The 22,748-nt window shown below is 40.6% G+C and overlaps 1 long non-coding RNA gene across 8 annotated transcripts; it reads right to left on the minus strand.

Moving 5' to 3' along the window:
- Positions 1–1,542: 1,542 nt before the first annotated feature.
- LOC143303462 (uncharacterized) lies at positions 1,543–21,683 on the minus strand. 8 transcript variants are annotated; one of them, XR_013059813.1, is made up of 6 exons: positions 21,544–21,682; positions 20,612–20,734; positions 20,013–20,095; positions 19,685–19,774; positions 8,821–19,584; positions 1,543–1,770 (listed from the first exon to the last, which is right to left on the minus strand). It is a non-coding gene; the product is annotated as an uncharacterized LOC143303462 (long non-coding RNA). The 8 variants fall into 8 exon arrangements; XR_013059811.1 differs by lacking the exon at positions 8,821–19,584 and having other exon boundaries at positions 19,685–19,909; positions 21,544–21,683; XR_013059815.1 differs by lacking the exon at positions 8,821–19,584 and having other exon boundaries at positions 19,685–19,909; positions 21,568–21,682.
- Between the last annotated feature and the right edge of the window lie 1,065 nt (positions 21,684–22,748).

A 22,748-nucleotide genomic window follows, 5' to 3' on the forward strand; every position in this document is an offset into this window, starting at 1 on the left:
ATAATATTGTATTTATTGCATACTATTGGAAGCACTGTCTCTAATATTTACTAGGTTATTACATGTTCGGCATATATGTTTATACTTATATGTAACCCTCCAAATTGATTGATTGAAATATATTTATATATATATATATTCCTGGCGTTTCAATTATTTTCCCCTTTTGTAGTTATTCTTATTTCCTGGTTTATTTAGAATTGTGTGTATATGTATTTTGTTCATTGGTTGGATCCGTTAATCGCCCTCGTTTTGTTAATCCTTCCTTTCGTTTCGTAGTGCCGTGTGTTCGTTTGTGCATTCAAATCCTTATTCGCGTGTTTTGTATAGAATGGTTTTCTTGTTCTTGTTACGGCGCGCGCGGAGCGCGGGACGTGACACCCCCGCTCTTGGAGTTCAAATTTCCAAAGGAAATTTGACTGATGGCATCTCTGAGTTCGCTCAAGGCGGACGTAGATGTCGTTGGTAGTTGAGTGACTACCGGTGTTATCGATATCCCTTGAGGTTGTGCTGTTTGATCATCGATATTTCGTCTTCTTTTGAGGTATAGTAGCGGGTGAGTGACTGAGCCGCATATTGCTCCTAATAGGGCGATTCCGCATTCGTAAGTTTCACGTAACTGGTATCCGTGTGCGGCTATATCTATTATTGTCTTGATTAGTTTAAATATTGCGAGTATTCCAAATATTGCTGCACTGACAGTTCCAAATTCCATAAAACCAGTCCATAAGCTTGATACGGTATTTTTCGCTATTGTCGTTAATGTGTTTTCGTCCATCATTCCCAGGATGTTTACTGTTCCAGGGACGATTGTTTTTCCTGTTGCTCCTCTGGCCAATGCGTTCAAGACTGCAGATTTTCTGCCGGGAACATGACGTGGTCCCGTAGTGCATCGAGGTCTTTTGGGTATATATTCCGCTCGTGGCCAACGACGATGGTGCTGAATATCGCCACGTTTGGCGCACGTCCGGGCGGAGTTCCTGTGGTGCGATTCCTTTGTCAAACGGGTAGTTCCGAGTAGCATTTTGTTGTATGTCGTACCTTTACTTGTACCGGAATGCATTTGACTATATGGACCGCTTCTCCTGCGATCAAAGCCATGTGTCCTGGGTTTTGGTTGTGGTGTATGCAAATTCGTCGGGCGGTAAGTTTGTCAAGCTTAAAGCGTTCTCTATTAGTTTCTTGTATCTTTGTGTCAGTGTATCATGGTATAATGTTTTCATTTCTCGAGTTTATCAGAAATAGGAATAACCTTTTATAGAAAAAGAAAATTTTATATTTATATATATTATATTTTTTTCTTTCCTTTTTTTCTTCTTTTTTTCTTCGTCCCCTTTTTCTTTTTTTTTTTTTTTGTTAAAATCTTTGTTTTATTTTAGGTTTTACGTACTTGTTATCAGTGAAAATAAATATTATGGATACTACTTGGATTGTAATTAGATACATATATGCGTACGTATTGGTAAGTAGTATAAATGAGATTTGTTTTATTGTTATAAATATATAAGTATATATCATCAATAGGAATAAATATCACAAATGTACCTTGTCTTCGAGTATATTTACAACATGCGTGTATATATATATATAGTGGTGAACATAAGTGAAAATTATATGCATAGTTATAAATGTTGTTTGTTTACAGGTGGATAGCATCAGTATTTGGTTTCGTGAGTGGCGCACAAATACTTTACAGTTCCACTGTGTGGATTGCTATTCATGTTCTTCCATCCGTCGTTCAGAAAATGGTTGATGAGTTCGCCATCAGTTCTGTACACACATATAAAAATAGTTAATGTATATATGTAGTATCGTGAGTGAGAGGCCTGGGAGTTGGCGGGTGAACCGCGTGGAATGTCGCGAGAGCCGAGGCGTTTGTTTTTGATCGCGTAGTTTTGGAAAGAGGAGACCTACGTGATCTTGGCCACGAGCGGTTGCCAAGAGACGGGAGGAAAGGAATCAACAAACAGAGTTTGCGAGTGTCGTTGCCGGGAGAGTGTTGATTGCATTTTGTGAAAGTCGAGTCGTTATCTAATTATTTAGTTGTGCTGTTTTCTGTACGTTTGGTGTGAATAGTTCAGGTTGAACAACAATCGTCTTTTTCTGTCCGATTAACATCTGTATCATCTATTCCTTGTAAATATATTATATCACGATATTACATTTTTGGGGGCTCGTCCGGGATTGGACAAGACAGAAAACGAAACGGTTTAACAGAGCTATTCGAGCTAGTTGTGAATTTACAGGTACGCGGTGCGATAAAAGACGATATCGTTGACTGTTTAAGTTTGTGTAGTGTGAAAAATGGCAAACGTTGGGGACGAACGATTGTCGGGTGAAGAGGGTTCGACGCTGGAGGAGCTGAGGAGTAAGCTCGCGCGAATGAACCTCCCTATATCTGGTACGAGGTCAGTGCTGATTGCAAGGCTGAATCGGGCGTGTAGGGCTGGACAATCGTATCCTAAGGGATCGACGGGCGGTGAAGAGCTAACCGGTCAACGAGATTTAGGAAATGTACAGAGAGCAGAGCGTGATTGTAACGAAGATGAAAATTTTGAGAAAATGAATACGAAGGAGTTGAAGGAGCGCCTCGCTAGTTTGGGTTTAAAAACGACGGGAAGAAAAGTAGAATTACGCGCACGGCTACAAGCGGCCATGGATGGTAATGACATATCGTCGGAAGAGCGACGACGAAAGCGAGTATGAAGATGACAAAAAAAACGCAAGAGGATACAAGAGAGGTACGCGAAGGGTGTATCAGGACCGTGATGAATATTGTCGAAGGGCATGTGTTGGTTCGACACTGAGTTTTAGAGACGTCGAAGATGCATTAGAGTCGTTTAGTGGCAACAAAGGTGAAAATGTCGAACGATGGTTCGAGTCGTTCGAGGAAGTCGTTGATACGCGCATGTGGTCGGATGGGCAGAAGGCAGTCTACGCGAGGAAGCTGCTGAAAGGATCAGCGAAAATATTTGCGAGCTTCGAGTGTCATGCCAGGACTTGGCATGAGTTGAAGAGGGGGCTAGTGAAAGAATTTTCGAGGAAAGTCAACAGTAGGCAAGTACATCAGAAACTTGAAGAAACAAAAAAGGAGAGTGATGAAGCATGTTTGGCTTACATGTTCCGCATGCTCGAAATAGCCAACCATGTGGACATAGAGGAGGAAGCAAAGGTGGAGTACATAGTGGATGGAATAATAGACGATGAGAACAATAAGGCTATATTGTACGGCGCTACGTCAATCAAAGAGTTGAGGAAGAGGTTAGTGATGTACGAAGAGCAGAAGAGTCGCAGAGTAAAGTCGATTGTGAAGCCGGCTAAAACCCAGAAGAACGGGAAGCCCAGTCAATCTGTAGATGCAATGAAGAAAAGAAGATGCTTCATTTGCGGTAGTGAGGATCATCTAAGTGTTAAGTGTCCGGAGAGGGGAGAAGGTGTTAGGTGTTCCGAGTGCAGCGGATTTGGACATATTGCAGCGAGGTGTACGGCACGACCGAAAGAGACTTGCGTAGTGTCAAGATCCGAAAAGGGGAAGCATGTGAAGGAAGTGGCGATAGATGATTGTAGGTTTGTGGCACTAGTGGATACGGGTAGTGATCTCACGTTCATTCTATCAGACGAGTATGCGAGGTTAGGGTCACCACCGCTAGGTAAATGCACGCTTAAGTTCGACGGTGTTGGTTCCGCTGGCAATGAGACCTGGGGTGAATTCACCAAGGTAATGACGGTTGATGGGTGTAAACTGCCAATCACTTTGCACGTTGTATCAAACAAAATATTGACGAAGCACGGCCTGTTGTTAGGCACTGATTTTCTGGATCAGGTAGAGTTACGGGTTAAACGAGGCGAAGTGACTTTCTTGCGGCTTGACGAACAGACTAACAAAGACGTGCCGGATGTGTTTAGAGTTAACGTGGTAGAACAGACCGACGAAACAGACCTAACACACGTACGGGAACCGCATTATCGTGAAGCGATTCGCGATATCGTTAGGGGGTATAGCCCGGAGAAAAAGCGGGACGTTGGGATAACGGCAAAAATCGTTTTAAAGAGTGACAAACCTGTGGTTCGAAGGCCGCGAAGATTGGCGCCTTCTGAGAAAAAAGAGGTGGACGAGTTGATGGAATTATGGACAAATGAAGGCATAATAAAACCGTCAAACTCAGAATATGCAAGTCCCATAGTTGTAGTTAGAAAGAAAGATGGTTCTATCAGAGTCTGTGTTGATTTTCGCGAGCTTAATGAACTTATTGAGTGTCCATATTTCCTATTGCCTTTAGTTGATGATATTTTAGATGCATTGCAAGGTACTCAGTTTTTCACAACGTTGGATTTAAAGAATGAAAAAGAATTTTTTCACGTGTGTTTAGACAAAGACAGCCGAAAATATACATCTTTCGTTACGCCATCGGGGCAATATGAATTTTTGAAGTTGCCGTTTGGTTTAAAGATTTCACCCATTGTGTTTCAGAAGTATATTTCGATGATCTTTAAGGAACTAGTAGGTAAAGGTATTGTTATCGTGTATATGGATGACATTATTATTCTTGCAAAGAATTTAGAGGAGGCGTGGGAACGTTTGCAAATGGTCATAGAGTTAGCTGAGCAGTATGGGCTAATTATAAACTGGGGAGAATGTCGTTTTCTGCAGCAGGAAATTGAATATTTGGGGTATATAGTCTCAAAAAATACCATAAGGCCGTCTACACATAAAACTAGGGCAGTAGCAAACTTTCCCAAGCCAACATCTGTTAAAAAGGTTCAGAGTTTTTTGGGACTTACGGGGTACTTTCGAAAATTTATTAGGGGATACGCGAAGATTGCTAAGCCTTTGACGGATTTGTTGAAAAAGGAGGTAAAATTTCAGTTCGGCGATCGAGAAGTAGAGGCCTTTGAAATCTTGAAAACAGCGCTTGTCAACGAACCAGTGTTAAAGTTGTATAGAATGGGCGCGGAGACTGAGTTGCATACAGACGCGTCCGCAGAGGGTTACGGAGCAATTTTAATGCAACTAGATCTGGACGATGGAAAATTCCATCCGGTCTACTTTGCCAGCGGAAAAACAACTCCCGCCGAAGCAAAGTACACCAGTTACGAACTGGAAGTACTAGCAATTGTAAAAGCGTTGAACAAGTTTAGAATATATCTGTTAGGTATGCCGTTTACTATCGTCACGGATTGCCAAGCGTTTGCTATGACAATGAAAAAGAAAGATTTGTGTGTGCGTGTAGCCAGATGGGCCTTGTTACTAGTCGAGTTTAAGTATCAGGTGTGTCATAGGCCAGGTAAAAGCATGCAGCATGTGGATGCTCTGAGTAGAAACCCCCTGCCGAGCACTATGTATGTAACGGAAAGTGAAGACGGGCTGATTGCACGGTTGAGAAGTGCACAGAACAAGGACGTTGAAGTCCGTAGGATTTTAGACGCCGCAACGTGCAATCAGGTCGATGGGTATGTAATAAGGAACAATATTTTGTATAAAGAGTGTAAGGATGATGTGTTAATAGTAGTACCGAAGGCTATGCAGGTTCAGGTAGTCAGGCAGGCGCACGAGCGTGGGCATTTTGGGGTCACCAAAACAGAAGCTATAGTCAAGAAGGACTTTTGGTTTAAGGGGCTACGTGAAAAGGTCGAGCATGTGGTATCTAACTGTCTCGATTGTATCCTAGCCGAACGAAAATTGGGCAAGCAAAAGGGATATCTAAATCCGTTAGACAAAGGTGACACACCGTTAGACACTTACCATATTGACCATGTGGGTCCTATGACAGCTACAAAGAAAAGATACGCACACATCTTTGTAGTAGTGGATGCGTTCACGAAGTTTACGTGGCTTTATCCTACTAGATCTACTGATACCGCGGATGTTATCGATCGACTGAAGAAGCAAGCGGCTGTTTTTGGGAACCCACGACGAATTATCTCTGATCGGGGAACAGCGTTCACATCCAACGCGTTCCAAGAGTATTGCGAAGAAGAAAATATAAAGCATTTATTAGTCACGACGGGGGCGCCGAGGGGGAACGGGCAGGTAGAGAGGGTAAACAGGACACTCATACCTTTACTAACTAAACTGACTGCCCCTAAACCCGATGATTGGTATAAACATGTCGACCAAGTACAGAAATACCTGAATTTTACATTAAACAGGAGCACGGGAAAAACTCCTTTCCAGCTACTTGTCGGGGTCGAGATGCAAACTAAAGAAGACCCACAGATCCGAAAATTGGTTGAAGAAGAATGGGTGGTGGAATTCGAAGAGCAACGTCGTGAACTGCGTGAGGACGCGAAAAAGAAAATTGCTGCTACTCAAGAGGAAAATCGGAGGCACTACAACAAAAGAAGAAAAGGTGCGAAACAGTACCTAAGTGGAGAGTTGGTGGCCATAAAGAGAACGCAGTTTGGCCCAGGATTAAAACTGGGAGGAAGATTTTTGGGTCCGTACCGGATAGTGCGAGCAATGCGGAATGATCGCTACATTGTGGAGAAGGTAGGAGAGCATGAGGGGCCAAAACGGTCATCAACTACTGCTGATTTTATGAAACCTTGGATCATAAACGCCGAAAGTGACGCATCTGATGACAGCGAGATAGAAGGCAACATCTGAGGGCAGATGTTATTGCAGGATGGCCGAGTGTAGTATCGTGAGTGAGAGGCCTGGGAGTTGGCGGGTGAACCGCGTGGAATGTCGCGAGAGCCGAGGCGTTTGTTTTTGATCGCGTAGTTTTGGAAAGAGGAGACCTACGTGATCTTGGCCACGAGCGGTTGCCAAGGGACGGGAAAAAAGGAATCAACAAACAGAGTTTGCGAGTGGCGTTGCCGAGAGAGTGTTGATTGCATTTTGTGAAAGTCGAGTCGTTATCTAATTATTTAGTTGTGCTGTTTTCTGTACGTTTGGTGTGAATAGTTCAGGTTGAACAACAATCGTCTTTTTCTGACCGATTAACATCTGTATCATCCATTCCTTGTAAATATATTATATCACGATATTACATATATATATTATTTATTTTTTTTTATATATATAATTTTCGTTTGGATCTGTTCCTTTGTACGAATACTGTATCCCTGTATATAATATAATATATATAATATGTTATAATTATGTTAGTTGTTATTTATTATATATATTTTCCTTAACTCAATCCCCCTTTTTCTTGTTTCTTTTTTTTTTTTCATTAGTACCTAACATTGCTATTATGATGCTGTATTGTATTGCATTGGCTGTTCTTTGTATGTGCGCGCGACGACTTTTTCAACATGGTCGCTCGCGTGTCTCTTTGGTATGGCGTTGGTTTAATGTCAACAGTAACGTGTTGTTGAAATAACTAATTAATTGTTAATCACTATAATTTTATTTAGTAGTGTTTTATAATATTGTTTTGTGTTTCATGATATTGTGTGTGTCAATACCGTGTGCTACTTTAATGTGATAATGTGGATTGTATTGTTACCGAATTTCAATAGTCATTGTTTTGATTATACGTGACTTGCATTTATGTAAGTCTCGTTTAATTTGGTTAATGTTTTGTGTATTGTGCTACCAGTTATTTCGTGTAGCATAACTTTACTCCTTTGCACCAAGTTCAGTCATGTCTTGTCGTTAATATTTAGTTAGTCTATCTTGATTAATATATATGTCGGAGATGAAAGAACAGCGGAGCCTTTGGAATTTTGGATAATCCCGCAACATTGTAACCCAGAGTCTACTATAGCTGTAATTGAACAATTGTAGTTATTCAACCCGATTGTAATTGTTCGAGAGTCGTGATAATGAGCTTGGGCTCGAGGCGACAGTCAGTCGCCGAACGTAGCAGCGGTCACGGGATGAACGTTTTGCCTAACAAGGTATGGAGTAATTCTATAGCTCTCCTTAAAAGAAATATTCGGGGCGACACGAGACAATAAACATTCCAACGGTTTCTGTCCCGTGGCTCGCCACGTGCAGACCCTATTCTTCGAGTAAGATGATTGCCAGATGTCGATGCGTCTCCGCAGGACATGTTCGGCTAGCCCGAGAGCCCGTTATAAATCTTAAGGTTTAGTTAACTAAAGTCCTTCAAACAGACAAACAGTCTTTGTCCCAACTACGGGAAGATAGGGGAGACATATTTTTCAACTAGTGGCGTCTCCCACTAGCAACTTTCCCTCGAGGGCGGCTAACATCCTTTTCTAACCACCGATATGGAGATTGACCAATTAGCAGCAACGCCAATTTCCCTTACTTTCTGAACGAAGGCTTTTCTCGACGAATCCGATGATCTCGTGTCCTTAGACACACCCCATTATAGTTTTCCTCTGTGGCATCATCGGGACAGGAAAGGCATTCTCGTTCGCGATCTCAATGATGAGAGGAGTAACCCTTTACGACCAGTGAATATCACGCATCCGACTTAGATTTTGTGAGTACGTTCATCTATCATCCCGTCGACCGCGGATTCGTTATTGAACCTAGGATCATTGTCATTAGTTTCTCGAGTGCCTAACTACCACGGTTACTTGTCCGGCTCTATAATAATCGTATTTGCACTAGCCGATGTCTCCTCTATTGCACAACGACAACGTGTAACCCAAACGAAGATTCGTTTCACGCCCCTAACCCTAATTCTAATGTCCGCTCCGACATCAGAAGTGGGATCAGTGCCGGTTATAACAGTGCAAGAGCTTACGACCATCGTGCGCGAGTTAATTCCGTCGCTAGTGCAAGAATCGAGTGTGGAACCTAACAATTTTTCGACTCCGCTGCATGGTGCGCAGCTACCAATCTGATTATGGAGGAAAATCCTTTACAAAGCAGTTTCCTGAATATAATTTCAATACCGAGTGTCGAATCGACTTCCACGTAGTGGAGGCGCCAACTGGTAGATCAAGCCATCCGGGTGAGTCGTTTCCATTTTACCCCGATTTCGGAGCCGAGTGTTCGCTAATTAAAGAATCCGTAGTCTTGAGAATTTCTGGCAAAAGAACGATTGATATAGTAGTAATGCGAGGAATAAGAGATATTGGTACTAAACGTATCGCTCAAATCTTGCCCGTTGCAGGTGTTAGTGGTTAGAGATAAATTTTTCATGTCCTGGCTGATAGTTATTTAAAAATACGATATCGCGATTGCTCGTCAAATTTTAAGCCAAGATCTTGACGTAATATTACACAAACTAGCCTCGCTATGTGTAAAACAAAAATAATTCATGCCCGTAATAAAACCGCTGAAAACGAGATCGATGTCAATGAAGTTGACAGTGAGGTACGTGGTAGTGATAAAAGTCGATTAATCTTTCTTTTCGAAAATTCAGAGATTCATCCGTTACGGGTTCCCTACGTACTCGTACAAAAAATACAGGACAGTTAGAAGTACAATTAATTGATCCTAACATCGCCGTACAAGGAGTCCTAATAGACTTCGCGAGCGCAGAGTAGTACGTGATAGAACAAGCGACTTAATTACAGCCAAAAATCATAAAGCCTAGTAATTCACCGTTCGCGAGCCCCGTGTTACTCGTGAAGACGAACAATGGTACAGATAGATGATAGACAGATTTTCGAGAACTAAATAAACATACGGTCGCGGATCGGTAGCCTTTACCCCTCATTGCGGATCGAGTCGCGAGATTGCAAAAGCGAGATATTTTATTATTCTGGACATGGCCGGTGGGTTTCTCCAAACCCCTATTCATCCTAATTCTAGGAAGTATACAGCATTGATTACCCTCGATGAACAATTTGGATAATAAGTTGTTGTTTTCTTCGAATTCTTTTGTGCCTTTGTTCGATCCATTCGATGTCCTTTATTTGCATAACATAAGTGCGTGCGCGTTTAATGTTTCTTCCGGAAGTCATTTTCGGGACGGCGATACTATGCTGACTCCGTCGAAAATGGGGATTCTTATATCTTCGGACAACCCTAATAATTTTGCAACTCATACTTGTCTAAATATTCTAATATTTATGTTCTTCCTTGCTACAATTTTGTAAACCATCAAAGCGTTTACTACGGAAACCCTCAGGAGTAGTCGCGTGCCAAGTCTTCTGTAGCATTTGACCCTTTTTAATTGTGGTAACATAAGAAATCATTTGGTCGGAGTGATCTGTACTACACTTTCCTTCATTGTATTCAGCAGCGGCTGCTGATTTCGATGTTGCGAACAAACGAAACGAGAGATCGTTCTTGAGATTCCTTTGAAAACACGTATAACAGCCAACGTGCCATTCGTACGTTGTCGTCTATTTGGATGATGTCCTAATTATTGCCGACTCGATAGATCAAGCTCTAAAAGTATTGCACACCGTACTAGATACCCTTGTAAAAGCCGGATTCTCCTTTAACTTTTCAAAATGTTCTTTTCTAAAGGCATCGGTACTCTATTTGGAATATGTAATTTACGTCGGAGAAGTTCGTCCCAATCCGGGTAAAATGCACGCCTTGAGTTCTTTACCTGCGTCAACGACCGTCACACAGCTCAGGCAGTTCATAGGTTTAGCCCTTTATTTCCGAAAATTCGTCCCTAAATTTTCACGGGTAATGAAACCCTTGTATGCGCTTACTTCCGATAATAAAAACATGACTTGGACAGATAGGCATGGAAAAATAAGGCAAAAGGTAATTTCCGCCCTGACCGACGCGCCGGTGTTAATGGTATTTGACCCGAACTACCCGATAGAACTTCGTATCGACGCTAGTTCGGATGGATAGGAGGTCATTTTAATGCACAGGGTTGAAGGTAAAAATCAAGTAGTGGAATATTACAGCAAAAGAACTAGCCCTGCAGAATCTAGGTATCATTCCTACGAATTAGAAACGCTAGCAGTTGTAAACGCCGTCAAGCACTTCCGTCATTATCTCCACGGACGAGAATTTCTTGTCGTCTCCGATTGTAATCCTTTGAAGGCTTCCAGTAGTAAGGTAAATTTAAATGACAGGGTTTACAGGTGGTGGGCTTACTTACAAACTTTTACTTTTGACATTCTGTACCGGGAAGGTAAACGAATGGCCCACGTAAATTTTGTCTCGCGAAATCCCGTAGACTTGGATCACCTTACGATCAACGAAGTCATAGAGAAGGAAATCAATCTGACCGAAATCTCCGAAGACTAGCTATTAGTGGAATAACGTCGCGACTCCCAAATTTCTGGGATCGTCAATAAGTTACAGAACGAAGAGCTCGCGGAAGACGTCGCGAATACGTATGAGTTACGGTCCGGTACCCTTCATCGTAAAATACAGAGAAAAGGCAGAACTCTCTGCTTGTCCATTGTCCCCAGAGGTTTTAGATGATCTGTTATTAACCATGTGCAACAGTCAATTATGCACTTAGGTTGGGATAAAACGCTTGAGAAACCGTGCGAGTGTTACTGGTTCGAAGGAATGGCGGAGTATGTTCGCCAATTCGTAGAGAACTGTCACGCTTGTCAAGTTTCAAAGGCCAGTTCAGGTAAAATACAAGCTGAATTACATCCTATACCTAAGACCAGCATACCTTGGCATACAGTTCACGTGGACATAACGGGCAAACTAAGCGGTAAAAGTGGTTCGAAAGAGTATGTCATTGTTTTGGTCGACGTCTTCACTAAATTCGCATATCTGCATCATACTCGCAAAGTAGATTTCCTTAGTACCGGTAAAGCACTTAAGTACTATATTTTTATTCGGCAGTCCTTGCCGGATAATAGCGGACCAAGAGAGGTGTCCTAACGGGTAAAGAATTCCAAGATTTCTGGCAAGGTGAACACTAAAACTCCACTTAATCTCAACCGGTGCGAGTAGGGCCAACGGTCAGGTAGAGCGTATTACGGTACGTTGAAAATTATGTTCACGATCATAGAAACGACCGGGCGATCGTGGCTAGACGCGGTTGGCAAAAATACGGCTGGCTTTAAATTGCACCACCAACCGCGTGACTAAATCGAGCCCATTGGAACTATTAATTGGTGGAACAGCAAAGACCTTACGACTCATTGATACCCGATAATATCGAAGAAAAAGAAGTAGATATCTCTGATGTAAGACAGCGGGCAATAGAGGATATAGAAATTAGTGCTAGGTACGATAAAGGTGGAGTTGACAAAACTAAAACTAAGGTAGTTAGGTTTAACCTTGGTGATTTTGTATTATGCAAAAACGAGGAAAGAAACTAGACGAAGTTAGATCCGAAATTCAGAAGTCCATTCGAGATAGCAAAGATTTTGGAAGGAGGTAGATATACTTTAAAAACCTTAGACGGCAAACAATCATATAAGGACAGACATGACAGACTGAGAAAGATGCTAGAAAGTTGCGTCCCTGCTGAGATGGACGTCTGTGGTGATGACAACGATGGTGATAATAACGATGCAAGTGCACTGACCTCAGAGGATCATTAACACCACGTTGTGGTCGTAGTGTATACCCACAGTGACGTTTTGCGTATCTGCAATATATCCACTGTGATGTCTCACACATCTGTAATATACCCACAGTGACGTTTTGCGTATCTGCAATATATCCACTGTGATGTCTCACACATCTGTAATATACCCACAGTGACGTTTTGCGTATCTGCAATATATCCACTGTGATGTCTCATATATCTGTAATATACCCACAGTGACGTTTTGCGTATCTGCAATATATCCACTGTGATGTCTCATACATCTGTAATATACCCACAGTGACGTTTGCGTATCTGCAATATATCCACTGTGATGTCTCATACATCTGTGATATACCCACAGTGACGTTTGCGTATTTGCAATATATCCACTGTGATGTCTCATGTATCTGTAATATACCCACAGTGACGTTTTGCGTATCTGCAATATATCCACTGTGATGTCTCATACATCTGTAATATACCCACAGTGACGTTTTGCGTGTCTGCAATATATCCACTGTGATGTTTCATACATCTGCAATATACCCATAGTGATACACCCAACGTAGCAATATGATCCAACCAACTGAGATTCATCAGTGTACGAAATCGAACATGATCTGTCGTGTCATTACGGTCTGGCGACTCACAGAACGCAACTAGCACTTTGAATACAAATTATAACGCTACAAATTCTTGTTCTCTTTTAGTTTTGTGTTGTCAAGCCTCCGAACGAAATTTTGTTATTGCACTGGACCCTTGACTTGCTTGGACATTTAGTTAAATCGTAAATAATGTCAGTTGAATCTAATGAAAGAAAACACGATATTTTAGTTACACACGAGGACGTGTGATAGTCAGGAAGGCCGTGTCGGAGATGAAAGAACAGCGGAGCCTTTGGAATTTTGGATAATCCCGCAACATTGTAACCTAGAGTCTACTATAGCTGTAATTGAACAATTGTAGTTATTCAACCCGATTGTAATTGTTCGAGAGTCGTGATAATGAGCTTGGGCTCGAGGCGACAGTCAGTCGCCGAACGTAGCCGCGGTCACGGGATGAACGTTTTGCCTAACAAGGTACGGAGTAATTCTATAGCTCTCCTTAAAAGAAATATTCGGGGCGACACGAGACAATAAACATTCCAACGGTTTCTGTCCCGTGGCTCGTCACGTGCAGACCCTATTCTTCGAGTAAGATGATTGCCAGATGTCGATGCGTCTCCGCAGGACATGTTCGGCTAGCCCGAGAGCCCGTTATAAATCTTAAGGTTTAGTTAACTAAAGTCCTTCAAACAGACAAACAGTCTTTGTCCCAACTACGGGAAGATAGGGGAGACATATTTTTCAACTAGTGGCGTCTCCCACTAGCAACTTTCCCTCGAGGGCGGCTAACATCCTTTTCTAACCACCGATATGGAGATTGACCAATTAGCAGCAACGCCAATTTCCCTTACTTTCTGAACGAAGGCTTTTCTCGACGAATCCGATGATCTCGTGTCCTTAGACACACCCCATTATAGTTTTCCTCTGTGGCATCATCGGGACAGGAAAGGCATTCTCGCTCGCGATCTCATCGATGAAAGGAGTAACCCTTTACGACCAGTGAATATTACGCGTCCGACTTAGATTTTGTGAGTACGTTCATCTATCATCCCGTCGACCGCGGATTCGTTATTGAACCTAGGATCATTGTCATTAGTTTCTCGAGCACCTAACTACCGCGGTTACTTGTCCGGTTCTATAATAATCGTATTTGCACTAGTCAATGTCTTCTCCATTGCATAACGACAACGTGTAACCCAAACGAAGATTCGTTTCACGCCCCTAACCCTAATTCTAATGTGCGCTCCGACATTATATATTTAACAAATATTTAAGGAACAATGGCGACTGTAGTGGAATCGTTGGACGAAGAAATGGTTTTGACATTGTCGGAAAAGCTTAAAGCATGGGATGCGAACTTTCGCGATATGAGTGCAAAACTCGCCGAATTACAAAGCGGCTTATTCGAACTTAAAACAAAACAAGAACCTAAAACACCCGTATCGCCGCCGACAACGCAACAAGAGACGGTCCAGCCGAGTGGACATACCCAGCCAATTAAGCTAAAAGATGCGATCGAATCGGTGCCAGTGTTTGACGGATATCGACCATCGGTATTCCACTTTTTAAGAGCTTGTGAGCGCGCGCGAAATATGATTCCCAGATATCAAGAACCTCAATTGGTAAAATTGTTAGTAAATAAGCTCCGTGGACACGGGCTCCTCGCCATCGAAGACACAGAATTAATGAGTCTAAACGATTTCGGAAACAAATTAAAGGATCTATTCGGCCCAAAGAAATCTCTTAACGAATATAAAGGGGAATTAGGAACGATATTTCAACGACCCGGGGAAGACATATTACATTACATGGATCGCGTTAGAAATCTTAGATTGGCAATAATGGACGGAGAAAGAGGCGACTACGGCATCATATCCCCCGATATCCAAGATACTATAGATTGGGAAACGAAAGAAGCTTTCGTTAAAGGACTTCCGAACGAGGTATATGTGCGAGTAAAAATAGCAGGGTACCATACTTTAGAAGATGCGTATCGTCAAGCCGTCAAAGCAACACACGAATTGAAACAAATAACCGATAGAACGCTACCCCAACGACCGACACCCTCGAACTATTACAGACGCGACAACGCACATCCTTCGAACACTAACAACAATATCAGGAACAACCGCCAAGATCGAAGATCGCTACCTCCATCGCAGAATTTTTTGAATTCTACAAGACAAAATATCACGTGTAACTATTGCAAAAAACCCGGGCATCTAGTGAAAGACTGTTATGAAATTTAAAGCCCGAGTAGATGCCGGATTAATCGTACCCTATGCTTCGAGACCATCGGGAAACCAAACACGTCCTTCGGGAGAATGGGGCGAGCCACGAAGGAACGATACGCCGAATCGCCCAAGAGTACAGGCGGCAACCAGGCGACCGGCGCCGACGGCAACAAACAGAACAAGGACAGCCACCCCCGCGAGATCGACTCCACCACCCATAACGAGAGACAGAGCGAACGCAATGCCGACCATAAGATCGAACGAACAACCACTAAATATTGTGGGGGAGTCATCCCACAACCAAACGAGGTCACAGACAGAGAATCCAGAATCTCAAGGCAAAAGGAAAAGGGTGAAGCACAAGCAACCGGCGAAGGAAAATCATCAGGAGTTGAATTCAGATTCGGAAGGCGACCTCTCCGAATTATTTCATTAAAATTTAACGATTCCCCAACGACCCCAACTGCACGAATAGTTTCCCCAGATCTAAAGACTAAGACGAGTTTATTATTAGACTCTGGATCGGAAATCAACATTATCAAGAAACCTGCTTTACTCGATTCAGCCATCATCGACGAAAAGGAATCAATCGAAGTGCGAGGAATTACGGCAACGAGCCTGGTCTCCCTAGGGCAGACGGTAATACAGGTTGCGGGCCATCCGGTTGTTTTTCATGTAGTCGATGATTCATTGCTAATCGATCAAGACGGAATCCTAGGATCCGAATTTTTTGCAGGTTGTAAGGCTCGTTTAGATTATGAGGGAAAACATATCAGATGGGGAAATATTTATATTCCCTTCGATACTAAAGAAAAAATAATTATACCGAAGCGAAGTTCAATAACGTGTTCGATTAATATCGCTAATCCAGAGATAAAAGAGGGATTTATTCCAAGAATCGAGCTGAACAAGGGAATCTATTTTGGTAATGCAGTTGTGAGGAATCATAAAGGAAAAGGTTACATAAGAGTAATAAATACTACTTCGAGAGATTATGTATTTACAACACCAACGATGGTAATTAAAGAATTTGAAAATCCCCCCCCCCCCGCTTCCTAGGACAGCGTGCAATACAGTTCTAAGATCGGAGGAAAGTAGATACGATGAAATAAATGGGTTACTACGACTCGAACATTTGAACGAAGAAGAAAAGGAAAATGCTAAAAAATTGATTCGTAATAATCAAGATAGGTTTCATATTCCAGGAGATACATTGGAAGCAACCGAAGTTCTGGAACATAGGATAATTACAACGGATAATATACCCATCAATACTAAACAGTATCGATATCCACCAATACATCGAGAAGAAATAAATCGACAGGTCCAAGAACTACTAGATACGGACGTAGTGGAACCATCAATATCTCCATATAACTCCCCGTTATGGATTGTGCCCAAAAACCCGATTCGCAAGGAAATAAGCGCTGGAGATTAGTCATCGATTCTAGAAAATTGAACGATAAAACGATTGGCGATGCCTTCCCACTACCCAACATTACAGAAATATTGCATCAATTAGGAAGTGCAAAATATTTTTCCACGTTTGACTTGGCATCGGGCTTTCACCAGATCCGTATGTCACAGGAAGATGCCCACAAAACTGCATTTTCGACACCATACGGACATTTTCAATTCAAAAGAATGCCCTTTGGATTAAAAAATGCCCCAGCAACATTTCAACGTTTGATGAATTCAATATTATCTGGTCTGCAAGGAATAGAACTATTCGTCTATCTGGATGACATAGTGATTTATTCCACGTCTCTCCAAGAACACGAAATTAAATTTAATAAATTAATGGAAAGACTGAGGAAAGCCAAATTACGATTACAACCTGATAAGTGCGAATTTTTACCCAAAGAAAGTCGAAGCCGTATCAAAATTTCCACGACCAAAGAGGGTGAAAAATATCAAACAATTTCTGGCACTAGCAGGATATTACAGAAGATTTATACCCGATTTCTCCAAGGTCGCGAAACCATTGACACAACTATTAAAGAAAGACACTCCCTTTAAATGGACAGAAAATCAAGAAAACGCATTCAATAATTTAAAGACAGCGTTAGTGACGAAACCCATCCTGCAATATCCAGACTGTTCCAAACCCTTTAACCTTACTACAGACGCATCAGGATATGCAATAAGCGGTGTACTGAGTCAAGGGCCAATCGGAAAGGATTTGCCGATTGCGTATGCCTCAAGGCTATTAAATCCCGCCGAACAAAACTACTCTACCATAGAAAAGGAGTGTCTGGCAATTGTTTACAGCGCAATGCACTTCCGACCGTATCTTTACGGAAGAAAGTTTACCATCGTAACCGATCATAAACCTTTAGTGTGGATGCATTCTATCAAAGATCCTACTTCAAGAATTTGGAAATGGAAATTAAAGTTATCGGACTTCGAATTTGATATTGTATACAAAGAAGGCAGGGCGAACGCAAACGCAGACGCATTATCTAGGAACCCTCCGGAAGTTTGTTTACCAATCAGAAAGAGAGAGGAAGTCTCACCGATTCGCTATCCTGTCTCAAAAAGATTCGAAATAGATACGTCAACCGAAGACTCTCCCATATTCGAAGCTAAACCACACGTCTTGCCTCAATCCAGTGATTCTAAAAATCAAGGAAAGGGTTTTACCCGAAAAAATTTTACAATAGAAGAAACCCCCATAAAATATTTAGACCAAGCATTAGCAGAAATCGATGTAAGTACAGATAGAGAAATAACCAATCGAGAAAGAGAAGACACGGATACAACAAGCGAAAAAGAGACCTCCACTGTAATTCCAGAACTAATTCAACAACGAGAAAAGGACACGAGACCTACGATAATTGCGGAACTAAGAATTTCAGAAACCCGAGACTCAATTGCGAGAGTAAATGACCATAAAGTAGTATTTATAGATATACATGGCAATCCGATAAATAAAGGAGCCTTAGAAATGAAGGAAACGGGAAAATTGCCTCGTTATGAAGATTTAATGTTAGAAAAAGCAAGATTGAATTACGATTCTGGAAAATACATTGTATTCCTACCGATAAAGGAAAATAGAAATATTCCAATAACACCAGAAAATTTATTAAACTCGCTAAGATCTCTATTAGACGTAGTAAATGAAAAACAGTTAACTTCGTTCAGCATTAGCAAAGGAAACTTGGAGGAAATACCCTGGCGATATACAATCAGAAAATTAAAGGAAATATTTATGGAAAAAACCTTAACCATCACCATTTGCACTGGGGAAGTAATTACCCCACCTGTGGAAGCGTGGAACAACATAATACGAGAAAAACATGAATCAAGCGTAGCAGGACACAAAGGAATAACAAAAACTTATCAAAGAATACGACAACATTACTATTGGGAAAATATGAAAAAGGAAATTCAAGATTACGTAAGAACATGTAAGGAATGTCAATTGAAGAAACTCACAAGAATAAAAGCAAAGCAACCAATGGTACTTACAGACACACCAGGTAAAGCGTTCGATAAGGTTAGTATAGATATTGTAGGTCCATTACCAAAAACCCAAAAGGGAAACGAATATATATTAACTATCCAAGACTTATTAACAAAATACTCAATTGGGATTCCACTAGGAGGAATCTCTTCAGCCGAGATAGCGGACGTTTTTGTAAAGCGATTTATTTATCGTTTCGGGTCACCGAGAGCTATTCTCACTGATCAAGGAACGAACTTTACATCTTCACTAATGAAGAAAGTAGCAAAGAGATTCCGCATCAAACAATATACCACGACGGCATATCATCCACAAAGTAACGGTTCAATCGAAAGATCTCACCACGTGCTGATAGAATATCTCATATTATACATTGAAAATTCCAAAAATTGGGACGAATGGGTAGAATTAGCTATGTTTTCCTATAATACCTCTGTACACGGAGGAACGAAATTCTCCCCGCACGAATTAGTTTTTGGACATCTAGCCAGAGAACCTACTGGTGAAGTAATAATCGAAGAGAACATGGAACCAACTTACGCAGAATATCTCGAAGATCTGTTCGATAAAATTAACACCGTACAACGAATGGCAAGAGAAAATTTGATAAAATCCAAACTAAGATCAAAAGAATATTACGACCGATGAATCAACCCCCAAGATTTTAAAATAGGAGATTCGATATATTTACTAAAAGAACCCAGTAAAGGAAAATTCTCCGATCAATATACTGGACCATACAAAGTGCTAGAAATCTTGCAGAACCAAAACGTCAAGATCGAAGTAAAAGGGATTCCGCGAACGGTGAATTTAAACAAGTTAAAACTAGCGCATAATCGAAATAAGCAATGAATAAAGCGATTTCAGTGGGCAACGTAGTGCGGTAGTGTATGTTATAGTGCTGTTCGTCGAATAATACAGATATCGAACACCTAAAAGGAAAAAGGAAAATTATTATACGTGTTTCAATTATTGCTTAAATATAAAACGTGTTAACTCAATGAACAATTAACTAGTGAAAGTGAAAGTTACCTTGTGAACAAGTGATCAACACACAAGAAAGTGTACGTGCAAGTATAGGTTATGGATCGTTGTTCATGGAACACAATGTATGACAGCTACCTAAAATAAGTGAATAAATTAGTTTCAATTGTCTCAGTGCAAAATACAAGGTTATAACTAAATGTTATAACTATATTATGGATAAATCAAAAGGAGGTGTGACACTGTTCGTTGAACAATACAGATAGCGAAAACCTAAAAAGAAAAAAGGAAAAATTATTATGTGTACTCCAATTATTGTTTGAATATACAACGTGTCGATTCAATAAATAATTAAAAGAGGGAAAGTGAAAGTTACCTTGTAAACAGGTAATCATCATACAAGAAGGTCTACATGCAAAATAGGTTGTGGCTCCCTGCTTGCGGAACACCATGTACCAGCTGAAAATAAACGAACGAATTAACTTCAATTGCCTTAATGCAAAGAGCAGCATCGCTAAATGTTATAACGGTGCTGTGGAGGCGTGGCACTGTTCGTCGAATGACACAGATAGCGGAAACTTGGAAAAAGAAAAGAAGTTTATTACGAGTGCTCCAATTACTGTTTGAATGTAAAACGTGTTAGTTCAACGAATAACGAAAACAGTGAAAGTGCAACTTACCTCGTGCACAATCAATCACCATACAAGGAAGTGCACATGCATGGATTTCGCAGATTAACAAGAAGAAATAAAATAGCTGATAAATATAGAAAGTGGTTAGAAAATAATTAAGATAGATTAATTGAGAGTTAGTAATAAATATAACCGGAGTAAAAGGATATTTTATTATGTATTAATCTACGTAGTATTGTTATATTATCACATCTAACATGTAGAAGTGGATTTTGTAATGCACAATAGCGGTCGCACACACAATGCATTATACACATATTAAATTAAATGAATTAAACAGTACCTTTATAGCCACAGATATAAGACGATTGAAGGCAACCGTAGTAAGTATCCAAGGCATATCGAAGAATTGGATGACGTTGTGGGAATGATCCAGGTAAGTGACGCAGCATCGAATGAGTAGAATCTGAAGAATTACAGACAATGTTAATCTAATAAATAAATTTTAACCACTAATAAGGGAACTAATTCATATCATACATAAAATAATAACAAATAGCAAGTACATGCAATAATAAATTAATAGGGAAAATAAGGAAAGGTCAATAAACACAGAAATAGGTTAGAAATTACAATGTCAATCTAACAAATAAATTTTAATCACTAATAAGGGAACTAATCCATATCATACATAAAATAATAACAAATCGCAAGTACATGTAATAATAAATTAATAGGGAAAATAAGAAGGGTCAATAAACACAGAAATGGGTTAGAAATTAATCAAGATAGACTAACTAAATATTAACGACAAGACATGACTGAACTCGGTGCAAAGGAATAAAGTTATGCTACACGAAATAACTGGTAACACAATACACAAAACATTAACTAAATTAAACGAGACTTACATAAATGCAAGTCACGTAGAATCAAAACAATGACTATTGAAATTCGGTAACAATACAATCCATGCTATCACATTAAAGTAGCACACGGTATTGACACACACAATATCATGAAACACAAAACAATATTACAAAACACTACTAAATAAAATTATAGTGATTAACAATTAATTAGCTATTTCAACAACATGTTACTGTTGACATTAAACCAACGCCATACCAAAGAGACACGCGAGCGGCCATGTTGAAAAATTCGTCGCGCGCACATACAAATAATAGCCAAAGCAATATAATACAGCATCATAATAGCAATGTTAGGTATTAATAAAAAAAAAAATAATAATAAATAATATATATATACATTAACTATTTTTATATGTGTGTACAGAACTGATGGCGAACTCATCAACCATTCTCTGAACGACGGATGGAAGAACATGAATAGCAATCCGCACAGTAGAACTGTAAAGTATTTGTAAGCCACTCACGAAACCAAATACTGATGCTATCCACCTGTAAACAAACAACATTTATAACTATGCATATAATTTTCACTTATGTTCACCAATATATATATACACGCATGTTGTAAAGTAGGCGATATTTATAACATTCACTTCCATTGATAATGCAAGTGACTCATAAAAATAAGCCGTCGTATTTATCATTGCACGCACATATATATATATATATATATATATATATATATATATGTCGGATCGGGATTCGAATTTTGGGCGCGCGACGACTCTTCATGTGGACTAGCCATCGTTTCACAAAGCCGAGATTTTATTTACACGTATATACAGGTCTATCACTAAGCTTAACAAATAATAAGTACAACTAATAATAAGTCTAACAAACACTAAGCCTAATGAATAATACGATCTACGAATAATTAAATTAAATAATACTATTAGCAATGTTTGAGTTCAAACGAATCCACGGTCACCGGGATAACTCCTTACTAAGCGAAACTAACTTAGGCGCAAATGCGATCCTCGAAAACGCTCGATGTATCACTCTCCAAGGCAATCGCAAGAATGCCAGCCTCGTGGAGATTTTTCTCCCTGTACGATTGCATTTTGTTTTCTATACCCGTTTGGAAGCATCGAGAAGGTTCCAAACGCCGTTGCTAGGCACACTCGTTGGAAGCATCGAGAAAGTTCCAAACGCCGTTGCTAGGCAGTTTCCGCCTGGAGTTTTGATTACTAAATACAATGTATGTCCCATTGCATCGGCACCTCCGAGGCAACATCACACGTGGCTCGGCCCGCTCTCGAGGCCGCATGCCGCCACAACCACATTTCTCGGAAAACACATACAACCACTCCAGACCTCCGTTAGATAAAACATCCATCCCGTGACCGTGGCTACGTTCAGCGACCGATTGTCACCTCGAACCCAATCTCGCTTATTACAAATCTTAAACAATTACAACTATAATAAAATCTAGGCTAAGGTACTAGAGGATGTTCCCAAAATTTCCAAGGAAGGGCTTCGGCTTTCCTTTCATCTCCGACACGGCCATCCTGACTATCACACGTCCTCGGGTGTACCTTCGTCAACAAA

The sequence above is a fragment of the Bombus vancouverensis genome, chromosome 12 (assembly GCF_051014615.1).
Source record: "Bombus vancouverensis nearcticus chromosome 12, iyBomVanc1_principal, whole genome shotgun sequence".
Classification (NCBI taxonomy): domain Eukaryota; kingdom Metazoa; phylum Arthropoda; class Insecta; order Hymenoptera; family Apidae; genus Bombus; species Bombus vancouverensis.